Source organism: Macaca nemestrina, chromosome 9, assembly GCF_043159975.1.
Source record: "Macaca nemestrina isolate mMacNem1 chromosome 9, mMacNem.hap1, whole genome shotgun sequence".
Classification (NCBI taxonomy): Eukaryota; Metazoa; Chordata; class Mammalia; order Primates; family Cercopithecidae; genus Macaca; species Macaca nemestrina.
The window spans coordinates 89,550,435-89,568,254 of record NC_092133.1 but is presented as its reverse complement, the minus strand read 5'-3'; the positions used below and the strand labels follow the sequence as shown (position 1 = coordinate 89,568,254).

The window sequence follows — 17,820 nt, the reverse complement described above, 5'->3', positions numbered from 1 at the left end:
ACTTAGCCTCCCCCATAGGAGAGGGATGGGTCCAGGAGGAGGATAGCCGCCCCCGAATAAGGAGTGGGCTACCTCCCTCTGCAGACCTCAGGCCTGCCTTGTTGCTGGGGGCCAAACACACCCTACACAGGCATGTGGAGGACCCAGGCCTCCCTAGTCTGCTGTTACCCCTCCCTAATTCTTTTCCAAATGAGGGACACTTGTCCCTGTCCAGAAGGTAAGGGGGGATGGCTGACAAGGGATGGGGGTCTCTGGGCTGGGAGGGCTAGGGAGGGCAGTGACGGTTTAGATGGTTTATTTATTAACTTATGAGCCGGAGTCTCGCTCTGTCGCCCAAGCTGGAGTGCAGTGGCTCAATCTTGGCACACCACAATCTCCACCTCCCAGATTCAAGCAATTCTGTCTCGGTCTCCCGAGTAGCTGGGATTATGGGCACACACCACTGTGCCCAGCTAATTTTTGTATTTTTAGTACAGACAGGATTTTGCTATGTTGAGCAGGCTGGTCTCGAACTCCTGACCTCAGGTGATCCACCCACCTGGGCCTCCCAAAGTGCTGGGATTATAGGCGTGAGCCACTGTGTCTGGTCCAGACATACTTTTAAGTAGAAAAAAAGTATAGGGCATTCTGAATAGGATGCTGTCACTCGTGTAAAAATATAAAATATTGGCTGGGAATGGGGGCTCAGGCCTGTAATCCCAGCACTTTGGGAGGCTGAGGCGGGCCTGTGTCTCTGTGTGTACACTGCATGGGGCTTAGCACAGAGGAGGGGTCCAGGTGTTTCCTCGGCCAGCTGTTTACTTGAGCTCATTGCACTTAGCCCTCACAGAAGTCCTTGGAGGTATATACTCTCATTAGCCTGTCAATCTACAATAGTCAAACAGGTCAGATTTTAGTTTTAAAGGAGTTTATTTAACTGTAAAGGTTAAGGATGGCCTGCTCAGGAAGTATGAATTGTAGAGAATGGAAGGCATGGCTGGGGGCGGTGGCTCACACCTGTGATCCCAGCACTTTGGGAGGCTGAGGCAGGCAGAACATGAGGTCAGGAGTTCAAGACCAGCCTGGCCAACATGGTGAAACCCCATCTCTACTAAAAATACAAAAATTAGCCAGGCATGGTGGTGCACTCCTGTAGTCCCAGCTACTTGGGAAACTGAGGCAGGAGAATCACTTGAACCTGGGAGGCGGAGGTTGTAGTGAGCTGAGATGGTGCCACTGCACTCCAGCCTCGGTGACAGAGCGAGACTCCATCTCAAAAAAGAAAAAAAAAAAGAAAAGAATGGAAGTCAGAGTTTTAAAGTCTTGGCGAGGTGTGGGGGTTCAATCCCGACACTCTGGGAGGCCAAGGCGGGCAGATCGCTTGAGCCCAGGAGTTTGAGACCAGCTTGGGCAACACAGCGAGAACCCATCTCTACAAAAAAAATAGAACAAACAGTCTGGCGTTGTGGCACACACCTATACCCCAGCGGAGGTGAGAGGAGCGCCTGAGCATGGAGGTCAAGGCTGCAGTGAGCCCAGGAAGCACCACCGCACTCCAACCTGGGCGACAGAGGGAAACCCTGTCTCACAATAAATAAGTGAAGTGTAAAAGTTTGGGATCATTTATTTTATTATTATTTTTTTTTTATTTTTTGAAGGAAAATTTGTATTTTAATTATTTTTATGTACAGAAAACTCAATAGTGTACATTTAACCCAGCTTAGTGGCAAGTTCTTTAGCCTTTGCCTTTTCGAGCTTGGCGATACGAGCCACAGACTTGGGACCCAGGACATTGCCGCCCCAGTGACGGCGGATCTCATCGTATCTGTCGTTGTAATTGGTCTTGATAGCTTCCACCAGCTTAGCCAAAGCGCCTTTGTCTTCCGAGTTCACCTGTGTGAAGGCGACAGTGGTGCAGGTCTTCCTGTGGACTAGACGGCCCAGTCTGGCCTTCCCCTTGATAATGCAGTAAGGGACCCCCATTTTACGACACAGGGCAGGCAAGAAGACAACCAGCTCCATGGGATCCACGTCATGTGCAATCACCACCAGCTGAGCCTTCTTGTTCTCCACCAAGGTGGTGACGGTGTTAACTCCTGCTCGAAGGACAGGTGGTCTCTTAGTGGGGACATCCCCTTTGCCAGCAGCTTTCTTCTCAGCCCGGGCCAACAGCCTCTGCTTCTTCTCTTGTTTTGTCTCTGGTCTGTACTTGTGGGCCAGCTTAAGCAGCTGAGTAGCTGTTTGGCGGTCCAGGGCCTGGGTGAACTGGTTAATAGCAAGAGGCACTTTCAGCCACTTATAGAGGATGGCTCTCTGCCGCTGCAACCTGATATAGCGAGGCCATTTCACAAAGCGGGTGAGGTCTCTTTTGGGCTGGATGTCCTGTCCATTGCCAAAATTCTTAGGTCTTTTCTCAAACAGGGGATTCACCACTTTCTTGGCCTCCTGCTTTTTCACGACAGCAGGGGCTGGAGCCACCTTCTTTCCCTTGGCCTTCTTTCCTTTCGGCATCTTGGGCGGCGGGAGGAGAGAGAAACTATTTTTATTTTTTTGAGACAGAGTCTCATTCTGTTTTTTTTTTTTTTTTTTTTTTTTTGAGACGGAGTCTAGCTCTGTTGCCCAGGCTGGAGTGCAGTGGCGCAGTCTCAGCTCACTGCAAGCTCCGCCTCCCGGGTTCATGCCATTCTCCTGCCTCAGCCTCCCGTGTAGCTGGGACTACAGGCGCCCGCCACCTCGCCCGGCTATTTTTTGTAGTTTTAGTAGAGACGGGGTTTCACCGTGTTAGCCAGGATGGTCTCGATCTCCTGACCTCGTGATCCGCCCGCCTTGGCCTCCCAAAGTGCTGGGATTACAGGCGTGAGCCACCGCACCCGGCCCAGAGTCTCATTCTGTTACCCAAGCTAGAGTGCAGTGGCATGATCTCTGCTCACTATAACCTCCACCTTTTGGGTTCAAGTGATTCTTGTGCCTCCGCCTCCTGAGTAGCTGAGATTACAGGCCCGAGCCTCCACTCTCAGCTAATTTTTTTGTATTTTTAGTAGAGACAGGGTTTCACTATGTTGGCCAGGCTGGTCTCAAACTCCTAACCTCAAGTGAGCCACCTGCCTCAGACTCCAAAAGTGCTGGGATTACAGGCATGAGCCACTGTGCCCGGCCTAGGATCATTTATATAGACACAGTTTAGGAAAGTTTAATAGGACTTTAACTGTTTTTTTTTTTTTTTTTTTTTTGTCTTTTTTGAGACAGGGTCTCCCTCTGTCACCCAGGCTGAAGCACAGTGACACAGTCATGGCTCTCTGTAGCCTTGACCTTCTGGGCACAAGCAATTCTCCTGCCTCACCATCCTGAGCAGCTGGGACTACAGGTGCACACCACCACACCAGGATAATTTTTGTTTTTTTTTTTTGGGGGGTAGAGACAGAGTTTTGCCATGTTGCCCAGGCTGGTCTCAAACTTCTGGGCTCTAGTGATTCACTCGCCTTGGCTGCCTAAAGTATTGGCATTACAGGCATGAGCCACCCACTGCACCTGGCTGAATTTTAACTTTTTAAAATGTAAGGTTTAATGTATCGTTATAATGATCTGGGCCGAGTGTGGTGGCTCATGTTTGTAATCCCAGCACTTTAGGGGGCTGAGGCAGGTGGATCACCTGAGATCGGGAGTTCGAGACCAGCCTGACCAACATGGAGAAACCCTGTCTCTACTAAAAATACAAAATTAGCCGGGTGTGATGGTGCATGCCTGTAATCCCAGCTACTTGGGAGGCTGAAGCAGGAGAATCACTTGAACCTAGGAGGCAGAGGTTGCAGTGAGCCAAGATTGTGCCATTGCACTCCAGCCTGGGCAACAAGAGCGAAATTTCATCTCAAAAAAAAAAAAAAAAAAAGTTCTGATCAGTTGAGGTAGTCTTTCTTTAGGAGGAAGGTCTATTTAATACTTTATTTTAAATTTAAATATTTGTATATAAAATGAAGGCTGGGTCAGGCCAGGGGTGGTGGCTCACACCTGTAATCCCAGCACATTGGGAGGCCGAGGTGGGAGGATCACGAGGTCAGGAGTTTGAGACCAGCCTGGCCAACATAGTGAAACCCCGTTTCTACTAAAATTACAAAAAATTAGCTGGGTGTGGTGGCGGGCGCCTGTAATCTCAGCTACTCGGGAGGCTGAGGCAGGAGAATCGCTTGAAGCCGGTGGGTGGAGGTTGCAGTGAGCCGAGATCACGCCATTGCACTCCAGTCCAGGGAACAGTGCGAGACACTGTCTCAAAAAACAAACAAACAAAAAAAGTGAAGGCTAGATCTCACTGTGTTGCCCAGGCTGATCTTGAACTCTTCGTCTCAAGTGATCCTCTTGCCTTGGCCTCCCAAAGTGCTGGAATTATAGTGGTGAGCCACTCCCCTCAGCCAATTTATTCTTTTTTTTTAAATTAAAAAGTATGGAATCAGCCTGGACAACATGGTGAAACCCTATCTCTACCAAAAATAGAAAAAATTAGCTAGGTGTGGTGGTGCACACCTGTGGTCCCAGCTACTTGGGAGGCTGAGGCAGGAGGATCGCTTGAGCCTGGGAGGCAGAGGCTGCAGTCAGCTGAGATTTCGCCACTGCACTCCAGCCTGAGTGACAGAGTGAAACCCTGTATATATATATATATACACACACACGGGATGCTTTGAAAATTTGCATGTCATCCTTGTGCAGGGGCCATGCTAATTTCTGAATTATTCCAATTTTAGTATATGTGCTGGAGAAACAAGCACTGTTTAACATTTTACACTGAAAATGTAATTGTCATAAGGTCTCTGTCTGAGTTAGGTACAGGATGATAAAGGAAGCAATTAATTATTATTATTATTATTGAGATGGAGTTTCACTCTTTTTACCCAGGCTGGTGTGGAGAGGCGCGATATCAGCTCACTGCAACCTCCGCCTCCTGGGTTCAAGTGATTCTCCTGCCTCAGGCTCCCAAGTAGCTGGGATTACAGGCATGCACCACCATGCCTGGGTAATTTTGTATTTTTAGTAGATACGGGGTTTCACCATGTTGGTCAGGCTGGTCTCGAACTCCTGACTTCAGGTGATCCACCTGCCTCAGCCTCCCAAGGTGCTGGGATTATAGGCATGAGCCACTGCACCTGGCTAATTATTTTTTTTGTAGAGACAGGACCTCACTATGTTGCCCATGCTGCTCTCAAACTTCTGGGCACAAGTGATCCTCCTGCCTCAGACTCCCAAAATGCTGGGATTACAAGTGTGAGCCACTGCACCCAGCCAAAACAGTCAATTTATAACAAAGATTAGTGATTGGAAGGGGGATGTATGGTCTCTTGTCTTTTTTGTCATTTATTAAAGAAGCACACTGAGAAAGAAAGTTAAGTTGTAATTTAAGAAATAGACTGGTGAGGCCAGGTGCAGTGGCTCACGCCTGTAATCCCAGCACTTTGGGAGGCCGAGGAGGGCGGATCACGAGGTCAGGAGATCAAGACCATCCTGGCTAACACGATGAAACCCGTCTCTACTAAAAATACAAAAAATTAGCCGGGAGTGGTGACGGGCACCTGTAGTCCCAGCTACTCGGGAGGCTGAGGTAGGAGAACAGCGTGAACCCAGGAGGCGGAGCTTGCAGTGAGCTCACATCATGCCACTGCACTCCAGCCTGGGCGATAGAGCGAGACTCCGTCTCAAAAAAACAACAAAAAAGAAGTAGACTTGTGAAATGTTATGTGATTCAGATCACAGTCACATCTCTCTTAAAGCTTAAAGTATTTTAGGTGTTGTAAGATTTATTTTCACAATCCCCACTTTAAGGGTGAGAAAACTGAGGTAGAGACAGGTTGAATGACTTGCCCCATGTCACATGTAGGGTGGATGGGAGGTCAGGACCCCAGCCTGCTGGCTGGGTGGCGACACCCTCACTGCCTAGGGCAGTCACTTTGAGATGGAGTCTCGCTCTGTTGCCCAGGCTAGAGTGCAGTGGCATGATCTCAACTCACTGAAACCTCCGCCTCCCAGGTTCAAGCGATTCTCCTGCCTCAGCCTTCAGAGTAGCTGGGACTACAGGCGCATGCCACTATGCCAGGTTAACTTTTGTAATTTTAGTAGAGACTGGGTTTCACCATATTGGTCAGGCTGGTCTCAAACTCCTGACCTCAGGTGATTCACCCGAAAGTGCTGGGATTACAGGCGTGAGCCACTGCACCCAGCCTCACTGTGCTTTTTATGTTGTAGACTCTCTGGGTGTCATGGTCTCCTGGAGGGCAGATCTTGGCCAGCTTGACCCTGTGTTTCCTGGCCTCTGCCTCCCACTCTCTCTCTGCTGGTCTCTGGGCGTGTGTCCCCCAGCCATTCTCCATGCAGGAAGTAGAATGTAGTGGCTCTGCAGTAACTGAGCAGAGTTTAAACTTGGGGCCCGTCTCCCAAGCCAGGTGACATTGGAGAAGATTTCTACCTTTTTGGGTCTCTGTTTCTTCATTTATTAAAGGAGACTAGTGAGAGCATTGTTTTGAGGACTCAACGTCCTGAGCTAGCTCCCTTACCATAGTGGTTTTTCTGAGTGTGGTGTCACTGCAGCAGGGTATATCTTCTCCCACTTTCTGTCTGGGTCTCCTAGGTCTTTTTTTTTTTTTTTTTTTTTTAGATGGAGTCTCGCTTTGTCACCCAGGCTGGAATGCAACGGCGTGATCTTAGCTCACTGCAACCTCCTCCTCTTGGGTTCAAGCAATTCTCCTGCCTCAGCCTCCCGAGTAGCTGGGACTACAGGCACCCACCACCACACCTGGCTAATTTTTGTATTTTTAGTAGAGACGAGGTTTCACCATATTGGCAAGGCTGGTCTCAAACTCCTGACCCTGTGATTGCCCTCCTTGGCCTCCCAAAGTGCTGGGATTACAGGCGCGAGCCACTGCACCCGGGCTTTTTTTTTTTTTTTTTTTTTTGGAGACATAGTCTTGCTGTCACCTAGGCTGGTGTGTGTAGTGGTGCTGTCATGGCTCACTGTAACCTTGACCTGCCAGGCTCAAGTGATTGTCTCACCTCAGCCTCCCAAGTAGCTGGGACTACAGGCATGCGCCAACATACCCAACCAATATTTTAAATTTTTGTAGAATCAGGGCCTCTCTCTGTTACCCAGGCTGGTCTTGAACTCCTGGTCTTAAGTGATCCTCCCAGCTCAAGCCTCCCAAAGTGCTAGGATGACAGGCGTGAGCCACTGGGTGCGGCTTTCCTGGGCCTTTTAAAATCTCAGCTTGCGTGTGTGTGTGTGTGCACGCGCGTGCTGCTCTCACACGCGAACACGTAGAGCACTCCTCAAAATAGACCATCTCAGCCTTCTACTGATGCCTGTAATGTTCAGTCCATCTTGGAAAACAGAAATCTCAGGTTATGTTCCCACTGTGTGCCGGGTAAGATACTTGCCACTTCCCTTTTATTTTACATCTGGGTACATTCTAGTCTTTATTACCTTTCCTCAGGGAAATTAATACCGTCATGGACACATCTATGTTCTTCATAGAGCAACAGGGAAAAGCTTATTCTGGGAGTAGGGGAGGCCAGGTGGCAGGGAGGGGTCCCAGTTGCGAATGCTGATTTTCAGGTGCCACTCTGGGCCACAGACTTCCCTTCCTCCGCACCAGGTCTTGCTCTGTCGCCCAGGCTGGAGTGCAGTGGCCGGATCTCGGCTCACTGCAAGCTCCGCCTCCCGGGTTCACACCATTCTCCTGACTCAGCCTCCCGAGTAGCTGGGACTACAGGCGCCCGCCACCTCGCCCGGCTAGTTTTTTGTATTTTTTTTTTTAAGTAGAGACGGGGTTTCACCGTGTTAGCCAGGATGGTCTCGATCTTGTGACCTCGTGATCCGCCCGTCTCGGCCTCCCAAAGTGCTGGGATTACAGGCTTGAGCCACCGCGCCCGGCCAATATTCAAAACTTTTAAAGCTTTCTACACCATTCGGTGATCATTTATTTTTAAGTACTGGGTTTAATACCTAAGAAGATACGTTCATCAACCTAGGGACTGACTTTGCATCACTTCCAGTGTAAAAGGTGTTGCTGCAGATTGAGTGTGTGGCCAGAAATTGGGGGCCTCTCAGAGGGCACAGACACAGTGCTAAGGCATGGTACACACCATGGATGAGGTGATGTACCGTTGCGCTTGCAGAAAGCACGCTCAAAGAGCTGGATTCCCAATCTCTGGATCTGTCCAAGTCCCCTGCCTTGGATGGGATCAATACCACCTGGCTGAGGTGAAGTTTTCTTTCCACCTGTTAAAGGTTATAATACCTCATAGCAATAGGAATAGGAATGGTGGATCCCTGAAGAGGGCAGAAGTTGTTGCGGGGTGGGGGAGGGGGCGGGCAAAAACGCTAGGAACTTCTGGAGAAGTGCATCTGAGGTTCCTCTTGGAGACCTTCCAAAGCAAAGTTGGCTTTTGGGACTTACAGGACCCCTTTCCTATGAACGCCTTCTTTCTTGAGGCTTAGTCCCCTGCCTCTCGGCGCCATCTCGGCTCACTGCAACCTCCGCCTCCCAGGTTCAAGCGATTCTCCTGCCGCCTCAGCCTCCCGAGTAGCTGGGGCTACAGGGGTGCGCCACTATGCCTCACTAATTTTTGTATTTATAGTAGAGACGAGGTTTCACCATGTTGGCCAGGATGGTTCTCGATCTCTTGACCTCATGATCCACCCGCCTCGTCCTCCCAAAGTGCTGGGATTACAGGCGCAAGCCACCGCGCCCGGCTTAGACTGTCTGTTTTGAGGCAGAGGAGGAAATCCGAGGTCCCTTGCCCCGAGGCCTCTCCCAGCTGTCTCCAGGAGGACTACTGGACTCCCGCCTGGACCCCCGCCCCGTGAGTGCCCCTGCTCTTCCCGTCTCTCGGCAGATTCCTCGGGCCCACGGAGGTGAAGCCCACTCCCTTGGAGGGCCCTGGGGAGGGAGGCGACTAACTCCGCTCACCTCCTGCCGGTGTTAGGCAGGCAGGCAGCGTCAGGCGCGGCTGCTGTCCCAGGGCTCAGCTTTAGGCTGACTCCCGCGTGTAGGGCAGAGATGGGACGGGGCCCTTAGCGCAGGGGGCTCTGAGCCCTACGGGCAAGGCGGCACGGAAATGGGGCGGAGATCTCCTCCGCAGCGACTACCCTCGGGACTCTAGAAGTTAGCCCCACTTAGGCCGCCAGAAACTACTCCATGGCCTCTAGCAGGCCCTCCCGAAAGGGGCCACGAGAGAGCCAAACGAAAGAGGACTGCACTGGCCGCCAGCCAGTCAGCACCAAGAAATGTCGTTGAGGCGGGCCCGCGGGAGAAACCGCCAGTGAGGAGAGGGCCCAGGAGGTGTGGGCGGGGCTTTCCTCCGCGGAAGTGGTCCCGACCCTCTTCGCGTGGATTGGCTGCGCCAGCTCACTTTCAAGCCCCTGCTCCACCGCGCTTGCGCAGCCGTTTCCAGTGTAGCGCGCGTCTAGTGTTACTTGTTTGCTTGAGTCTCAGTCCATTTGTTTGCCCATTTCGTGCTGCGCCATGTCGTGATGGTGGCGGTCTTCAGTAACGGGGACCTTGGAGGCTGGGAGGGATAACTGGACGTGAAGGGCCAGCACTGGGGGCGAGCTCGGGGTGGGCAGGGCTGAGGGATGGGTGCGAGAAGTGAGGCCTGCAACCCCGCAGGCCCGTAGGGGGTCCGGGACCCCAGGGAGAGTTTCCTGTTGGGGTGAGACAGTTGTTAGGTTTGCATTTCAGAACGTTCTGGTAGGGGCTGTGTAGCAGGGTGAGAGTGAAGACCTGTGCAAGAGGAGAAGCCGAAAGGGTTCAAGATGGTAGGCGAAATCATTTGTCGTCAATCTTTGCTCGTTCTGCGCCTGGTAGAACGCGAGTGCTTTCCTCCTGCACAGGTAACCTCTTAGCCCCCTGGAGCAGCTCCTACTCATGCTTCTCCTATACCAGACTTCTCAGGTCTTGGGCACCTCCCTTTCATTTCCTGCAGGCACTTCACAGCCAACAACCGTTAAAATAAACTTTTTCGTTCCCCCACCATCTCTGACCTTTCAGAATTTCCCATCTCAGGTCGGTCTCTTTCCCAGGTGGTCGCACAGGCCACCACTAAGCACAGTCATATGGAGATATCTGCTGAAATGTGTGCCAGCTCCTCAGGATATGACCCCCTCAAGGACATGGACAGTGGTCCAAAGTCACAGCGCTCAGCATACAGTCTGACTCCACCAAAGGGAAGTTAGGCAACTCGTTTCCCTGTCCGCCCCCCAGTCAGAGCCCGTCCTTCTAGTTTCTCCATATTTCGCGTATTCAATCTTTTCTCTCCATCCTAATTCTCATCCTCTCCCAAGGACCACTGTGAGCCATTTCCACTCTGTCCAATTCAACTTCCTCACCTGGGAAGCCACTTTTCCTGTTCACCTGCCTCCCCTCCGGGAGGCCCACCTTTCCCAAACCCTACATCACAGGTATGGGTGTATCTGTCTTGACCACTCACCTCCCTTTTCTCCCAGGGCTGTGATTTCAGGTCACTCCGCTTCCTGTTCCCAGAGACCTTGGCACATGGATGGAATTCACTGTGGGAAATGGATGGATGTGTGAATTAACTATTGAGTAAAATGATTGATAAATCACTGAGTAGGAAGGGCGCCATGGCTCACGCCTGTAATCCCAGCACTGGGAGTCCCAGGCAGGTGGATCCCTTGAACCCAGGACTTCGAGACCAGCCTGGGCAAAATGGCGCGACCCCGTCTCAATAAAAATAAATAAATTGGCCAGGCGCGGTGGCTCACGCCTGTAATCCTAGCACTTTGGGAGGCTGAGGCAGGTGGATCATGAGGTCAAGAGACGGAGACCATCCTGGCCAACATGGTGAAACCCCGTCTCTACTAAAAATACAAAAATTAGCTGGGCGTGGTGGCCTGCGCCTGTAGTCCCAGCTCCTCGGGAAGCTGAGGCAGGAGAACTGCTTGAACCTCGGGGGAGGAGGTTGCAGTTAGCTGAGATCGCGCCACTGCACTCCAGTCTGGCAACAAAGCGAGATTCTGTCTAAAAAATAAGTAAGTAAGTAAATAAATAAATAAAATAGTTGAGTACTATTTGGGTGGATGGATACACGTTTGGATGGATAATTAGGTCTTAACCCCCTCAGCAGCCTCTGAGATTTGGCTGCTCGCTCCTGGAAACTCGCCTCTCCGACCTCTCTCCTCAGCTGGAGACCACCGGGGCCACTGCCTGCCTCGTGTCTCCACATGCATGTCTCATAGTTTGCTGAAACTTGACATTTCCTGAAATAAATACTTGGTTTCCTCTTTAAACCACTCCGCCTACTCTCTGTGCTCCATCCAAGTGGTAAAGTTGAAGGCCTGAGCATCATCCTAGACTTCATTTGCCTCCAAATCCCCATAACCGATGAAACGATTCTTGTCCATTTTGCCTCCTAAACAGCTCTGTGACTCATCCCTTTCTGCCCTCCTCTGAGGGCATAAAGTGCAGTACAAGCTTTGGCATTCAAGGCCCCGCTTGAATCCCTTCTTGGGCAGTCTCCATCAGCCCTCTCCTGCCGAACCCTAGAATCTTTTAGATTCCTCATGACCCTTCAAAAGTCTAAGCTCCTGCTATTTCGTTTCTGGGCCACTCTCCTATTCCCATATTTATAAAATAAAGTAGTCTTTGAATGTTTGCTCTGGTTTCTGAAAAACTACATATCCATTGCACAGTTTTATGTTGCTAAAGTTTCTCATCATAAAAGTAAATAATTGCAAAAGATATAATTTCTGGTATGTTTTAATATTGATATTTTAAAGTAAAATGGCACATGATTCTTAATATATCTAGTGGAATCTGAACACCATACATACTATTTTTTTTTTGAGATGGAGTTTCACTCTTGTTGCACCATACTATTTTTATTCCAAATCTCCATTTGAAGATTTACTTAACTCTTGTTTAATATTAGTTACTCCATACCGCCCCCTCCTTTTTTTTTGGCCTAAGTTGAGTCTATTTCCTTCCTCTGTTATCCACCGAACTTAACCTAAGTAATGTATTTTTATTCTTGGAAGTCTTTTTTTTTTTTGAGACGGAGTCTTGCTCTGTCGCCCAGGCTGGAGTACAGTGGCGCAATCTCGGCTGACTGCAATCTCCACCTCCCTGGCTCAAGCAATTCCCCTGCCCTGCCTCAGTCTCCCAAATAGCCGGAATTATAGGCGAACATCACCACATCCGGCTAATTTTTTTGTACTTTTAGTAGAGATGGGGTTTCACCATGTTGGCCAGACTGGTCTCAAACTCCTGACTTCAGCCAATCTGCCCATCTCAGACTCCCAAAGTGCTGGAATTACAGGCATGAGCCACCACGTCGGGCATTCTTGGAAGTCTTTTACTGGCCACCTGTTGAAACACTTGTCTTCCTTTCTGTGTCTCCTTGGCACATCACCTGATGCCTGCAGTCATTAAGAACCTGTTCCCGCCGGGCGCGGTAGCTCAAGCCTGTAATCCCAGAACTTTGGGAGGCCGAGACGGGCGGATCACAAGGTCAGGAGATCGAGACCATCCTGGCTAACATGGTGAAACCCCGTCTCTACTAAAAAATACAAAAAAAAAACTAGCCGGGCGAGGTGGCGGGCGCCTGTAGTCCCTGCTACTCGGGAGGCTGAGGCAGGAGAATGGCATTAACCCGGGAGGCGGAGCTTGCAGTGAGCTGAGATCTGGCCACAGCACTCCAGCCTGGGCAACAGAGCGAGACTCCGTCTAAAAAAAAAAAAAAAAAAAAAAAGAACCTGTTCCTTGGCACGTTTTCCACATAGAGGATGAGCATCCCTAATCCAAAAATCCAAAATTTGTCCGGGTGTGGTGGCTCACACCTGTAATCCCAGCACTTTGGGAGGTCAAGATGGGTGGATTTCTTCAGCTCAGGAGTTTGAGACCAGCATGGGCAACCTGGTGAAACCCTATCTCTACAAAAAATATAAAAATTAGCCAGGTGTGGTGGTGCACACCTGTGGTCCCAGCTAGTCGAAAGACTGAGGTGAGAGGATCCCTTGAGCCCAGCAGATTGGGCTTCAGTGAGCTGTAATTGTGCTACTGCATTCCAGCCTGGGTAACAGAGTGAGACCCTGTCTCAAAAAAAAAAAAAAAAAAAAAAAAAGTCCTCTGAAATCCAAAAATGCTCCAGAATCCAACTTTTTGAGCACTAACGTGATGCCACAGGTAGAAAATTCCACACCTGGCCTCCTGTGACAGCCCATATTAAACAGTCAAAACTTTGTTTCATACAGAAAATTATTTGAAATATGTAAGATCTGCCGGGTGTGGTGGCTCACTCTTATAATCCCAGAACTTTGGGAGGCCGAGGCAGGCAGATCACGAGGTCAGGAGATGGATATCATCCTGGCTAACACAGTGAAACCCCATCTCCACTAAAAATACAAAAACAAAATTAGCTGGGCACGGTGGTGGGCACCTGTAGTCCCCGCTACTCGGGAGGTTGAGGGGGGAGATTGGCGGGAACCCGGGAGGTGGAGCTTGCAGTAAGCCAAGATTGCGCCACTGCACTCCAGCCTGGGCGACAGAGCGAGTCTCCGTCTCAAAAAAGAAAAAAAAAAAAGAAATATATAAAATCATCTTCAGGCTATGTGTATAAGGTGTATATGAAACATAAATTATTTAGACGTGGGTCCCATTCCCAAGATATCTCATTATGCATATGCAAATGTTCTGAAATTCAAAAAATTCCACAATCAGAAATATCTCTGGTCCCAAGCATTTTTTTTTTTTTTTTTGAGACAGAGTCTTGCTCTGTTGCCCAGGCTGGAGTACAGTGGCGTGATCTCAGTTCACTGCACCCTCTGCCTCCTAGGTTCAAGTGATTCTTCTGCCTCAGCCTCCCTTAGCTTGGGATTACAGGAGTCCACCACCACACCTAGCTAATTTTTGTATTTTTAGTAGAGATGGGGTTTCACTGTGTTGGCCAGGCTGCTGGTCTTGAACTCCTGACCTCAAGTGATCGGCCTGCCTTAGCCTCCCAAAGTGCTGGGATTACAGACATGAGCCACTGCGGTGGGCTCCTTTTCTTTTTCTTTTTTCTTTCTTCTTCTTCTTTTTTTTTTTTTTATTTGAGATAGAGTTTCGCTCAGTTGCCCACGCTGGAGTGCAATGGTGCTATCTCGGCTCACCGCAACCTCCGCCTCCCAGGTTCAAGCAATTCTCCTGCCTCAGCCTCCCGAGTAGCTGGGATTACAGGCATGTGCCACCACGCCTGGCTAATTGTGTATTTTAAGTAGAGGTGGGGTTTCTCCATGTTGATCAGGCTGGTCTCGAACTCCTGACCTCAGGTGGATCGCCTGCCTCAGCCTCCCAAAGTGCTGGAATTATAGGAATGAGCCACCGCGCCCGGCCCCATTTTCTTTTTTTAATACAGAATCTTGCTCTGTCACCCAGGCTGGAGTACAGTGGTGCAATCTCAGCTCACTGCAACTTCTGCCTTCGGAGCTCATCCTCCCACCTTAGTCTCCTGAATAGCTGGGACTACAGACAGGTATGCACCACCATGCCCAGCTAATTTTTTTTTTTTTTTTTTGAGAAGGAGTCTTGCTCTGTCGCCCAGGCTGGAGTGCAGTGGCGCAATCTCGGCTCACTGAAACCTCCGCTTCCCAGGTTCACACCATTCTCCTGCCTCAGCCTCCCGAGTAGCTGGGAACACAGGCGTCTGCCACCATGCCAGGCTAATTTTGTTTTTGTATTTTTAGTAGAGACGGGGTTTCACCGTGTTAGCCAGGATGGTCTCCATCTCCTGATCTTGTGATCCGCCTGCCTTGGCCTCCCAAAGTGCTGGGATTACAGGCATGACCCACCATGTCCAGCCAGCTAATTTTTTTTTTGAGATGAAGTTTTGCTCAGTCGCCCAGGCTGGAGTGCAATGGTGTGATCTCGGCTCACTGCAACCTCTGCCTCCTGGGTTCAGTCAGTTCTCCCACCTCAGCCTCCCGAGTAGCTGGGATTACAGGTGCCTGACATCATGCCAGGCTAATTTTTTGTATTTTTAGTAAAGAGGGGGGGGTTTCACCATGGTGGCCAGGCTGGTCTTGAACTCCTGACCTCAGGTGATCCACTTCGGTCCTCGGCCTCCCAAATTGCTGGGATTATAGGCGTGAGCCACTGCACCCAGCCTAATTTTCGCATTTTTAGTAGAGATGGGGTTTCACCATGTTGAAACTGCCTTTGCAAAATTATGACTGAGACAGTGAAAGAGATCTAACTTAACCGACTCCTTCCTGCTTCTGACCGCCAAGCTGCCTTTGTTCATTCCTGCGTATGGGCTGAACTTACTTTGGGAAAAACTTAGTTTGTAGTTTGTTTGTTTGTTTATTTATTTATTGAGATGAAGTCTTGTTCTCCTCTTTTGCCCAGGCTGGAGTTCAGTGGCAGGACCTAGGTGCAATCTTGGCTCACCACAACCTCTGCCTCCTGGGCTCAAGGGATTCTCCTGCCTTAGCCTCTGGAGTAGATGGGATTACAGGCACCCGCCACCACACCCAGCTAATTTTTTTTTTTTTTTTTTTTTTTTTTTTGAGACGGCGTCTCGCTCTGTCACCCAGGCTGCAGTGCAGTGGTGCGATCTCCACTCACTGCAAGCTCCGCCTCCCAGGTTCACGCCATTCTCCTGCCTCAGCCTCCCAAGTAGCTGGGACTACAGGCGCCCGCCACCGTGCCCGGCTAATTTTTGTATTTTCAGTAGAGCGGGGTTTCACCGTGTTAGCCAGGGTGGTCTCGATCTCCTGACCTCGTGATCCGCCCGTCTCGGCCTCCCAAAGTGCTGGGATTACAGGCGTGAGCCACTGCGCCCGGCCATTTTTTTGTATTTTTAGTAGAGACGGGGTTTCACCGTGTTGGTCAGACTGGTCTCAAACTCATGACCTTGGGAAATCCACCTGCCTCCTAAAGTGCTGGGAGGTAAGCCACCTCGCCAGGCCTGTTTATAGTTTATAGTTTAAACAAAGATGGTAACAGCCCTTTCTCAAAGCAGACCTCCTTCTTGCCTGGGGACTAGGCTAACATTAGCCACAGAATTAGAAATTATGGGCCGGGCGCGGTGGCTCAAGCCTGTACTCCCAGCACTTTGGGAGGCCGAGACTGGCGGATCACGAGGTCAGGAGATCGAGACCATCCTGGCTAACACAATGAAACCCCGTCTCTACTAAAAATACAAAAAAAATTAGCCGGGCGTGCTGGCGGCGCCTGTAGTCCCAGCTACTCGGGAGGCTGAGGCAGGAGAATGGCGGGAACCCGGGAGGCGGAGCTTGCAGTGAGCCGAGATCGCGCCGCTGCACTCCAGCCTGGGCGACAGAGCGAGACTCCTACTCAAAAAAAAAAAAAAAAAAAAAAGAAATTATGGTTATTATGGTTTAGGAGTCATGCAGCTGGAGGCTACAAGATTCTGACCCTCCCTAAACTGCTCCTAAGATCAGTGCTTGGAATATTTTACAGACCTGCACTTGTGGATCAGCTGGCACCACCCAGATCAATAAACTGGCTTGTTTGACATTGTGTTCCACACCCAGGAACTGACTCAGTGCTAGAAGACAGCTTCTACTCCCTATGATTTCATCTCTGACCAATCAGCACTCCTGGCTCACTGGCTCCCCCTCTACCCACCCAAGTTATCCTTAAAAACTCTGATCCCCGAATGCTCAGGGAGACTGATTTGAGTAATGATAAAACTGCAGCCTCCCACACAGCTGGCTTTGCGTGAATTACTCTTTCTCTATTGCAGTTCCCTGTCTTGATGAATTGGCTCTGTCTGGGCAGCAGGCAAGGTGAACCCCTTGGGCAGTTACAGTGTTGGCCCGGATTACTTGAAGCCAGCACAGTGTGCATGACCATGCCTGGTTAATTTTGGTATTTTTAGTGGAGACTGGGCCACCTGCCTCAGCCTCCCAAAGTGCTGGGATTACAGGTATCATCCGCTGTGTCTGGCTCCTTTTTTTTTTTTTTTTTTTTGAGACGGAGTTTTGCTCTCGTTGCTTAGACTGGAGTGCAGTGTTGTGATTTCGGCTCATTGCAACCTCTGCCTCCTGGGTTCAAGCTATTCTCCTGCCTCAGCCTCCCGATGAGCTGGGATGACAGGCATGTGCCACCACACCTGGCTAATTTTGTATTTTTAGTAGAGACGGGATTTCTCCATATTGGTCAGGCTGGTCTTGAACTCCTGACCTCAGGTGATCCACCTGCCTTAGCCTCCCAAAATGCTGGGATTACAGGAGTGAGTCACTGTGCCCGGCCCATTTAAAAAATCTTAACTGGCTTTGTGATTCTCGAATAAGGCAATACTTCCTTTCATAAAATGGAATAAATGTTCCAGGGAACTGAGCAGAGGAGGTTGGTTTTATAGACCAAAAGGGCTAAATAAAGCAGAAACAAAAAAGAAAAAGTGAATTGGTCATTTTAAGGCTGCTTTCCTCCTAAGGCGAGAATAAGGAGACAGAACAATAGAAAAAAGAATGATTGGCTAACCTCGGGTCCCCTTTTATTGTAAGGATTAAAGGCAGAGAGAACTTCATTATCATGCCACTGAAGCTGGCCTGTTTGGGAAGTTGGACTGTTATATCTCTCCTGTTGGAAGGCCAGAGATGACTCTGTTTTGGAGTAATTGTATTAGAATGAAAATGCTTTGAAAGTTATGTTAGATAAAAATTATAGGAGACCTTGGTTTTTGTTGTTTTTGTTTTTGTTTTGAGATGGAGTTTCAAGTTTTGCTTTTGTTGCCCAGGCTGGAGTGCAACCTCTGCCTCCCGGGTTCAAGCGATTCTCCTGCCTCAGCCTCCTGAGTAGCTGGGATTACAGGCATGTGCCACCACGCCCAGCTAATTCTTTT

The 17,820-nt window shown here is 49.8% G+C and overlaps 1 non-coding gene and 1 pseudogene across 1 annotated transcript; both read right to left on the bottom strand.

Moving 5' to 3' along the window:
- Positions 1-1,656: 1,656 nt before the first annotated feature.
- Positions 1,657-9,157, bottom strand: LOC139356316 (large ribosomal subunit protein eL8 pseudogene; annotated as a pseudogene).
- On the bottom strand, positions 4,633-4,736 carry LOC112427551 (U6 spliceosomal RNA). The gene has a single exon (XR_003019187.2). It is a non-coding gene; the product is annotated as a U6 spliceosomal RNA (small nuclear RNA).
- Positions 9,158-17,820: the final 8,663 nt, after the last annotated feature.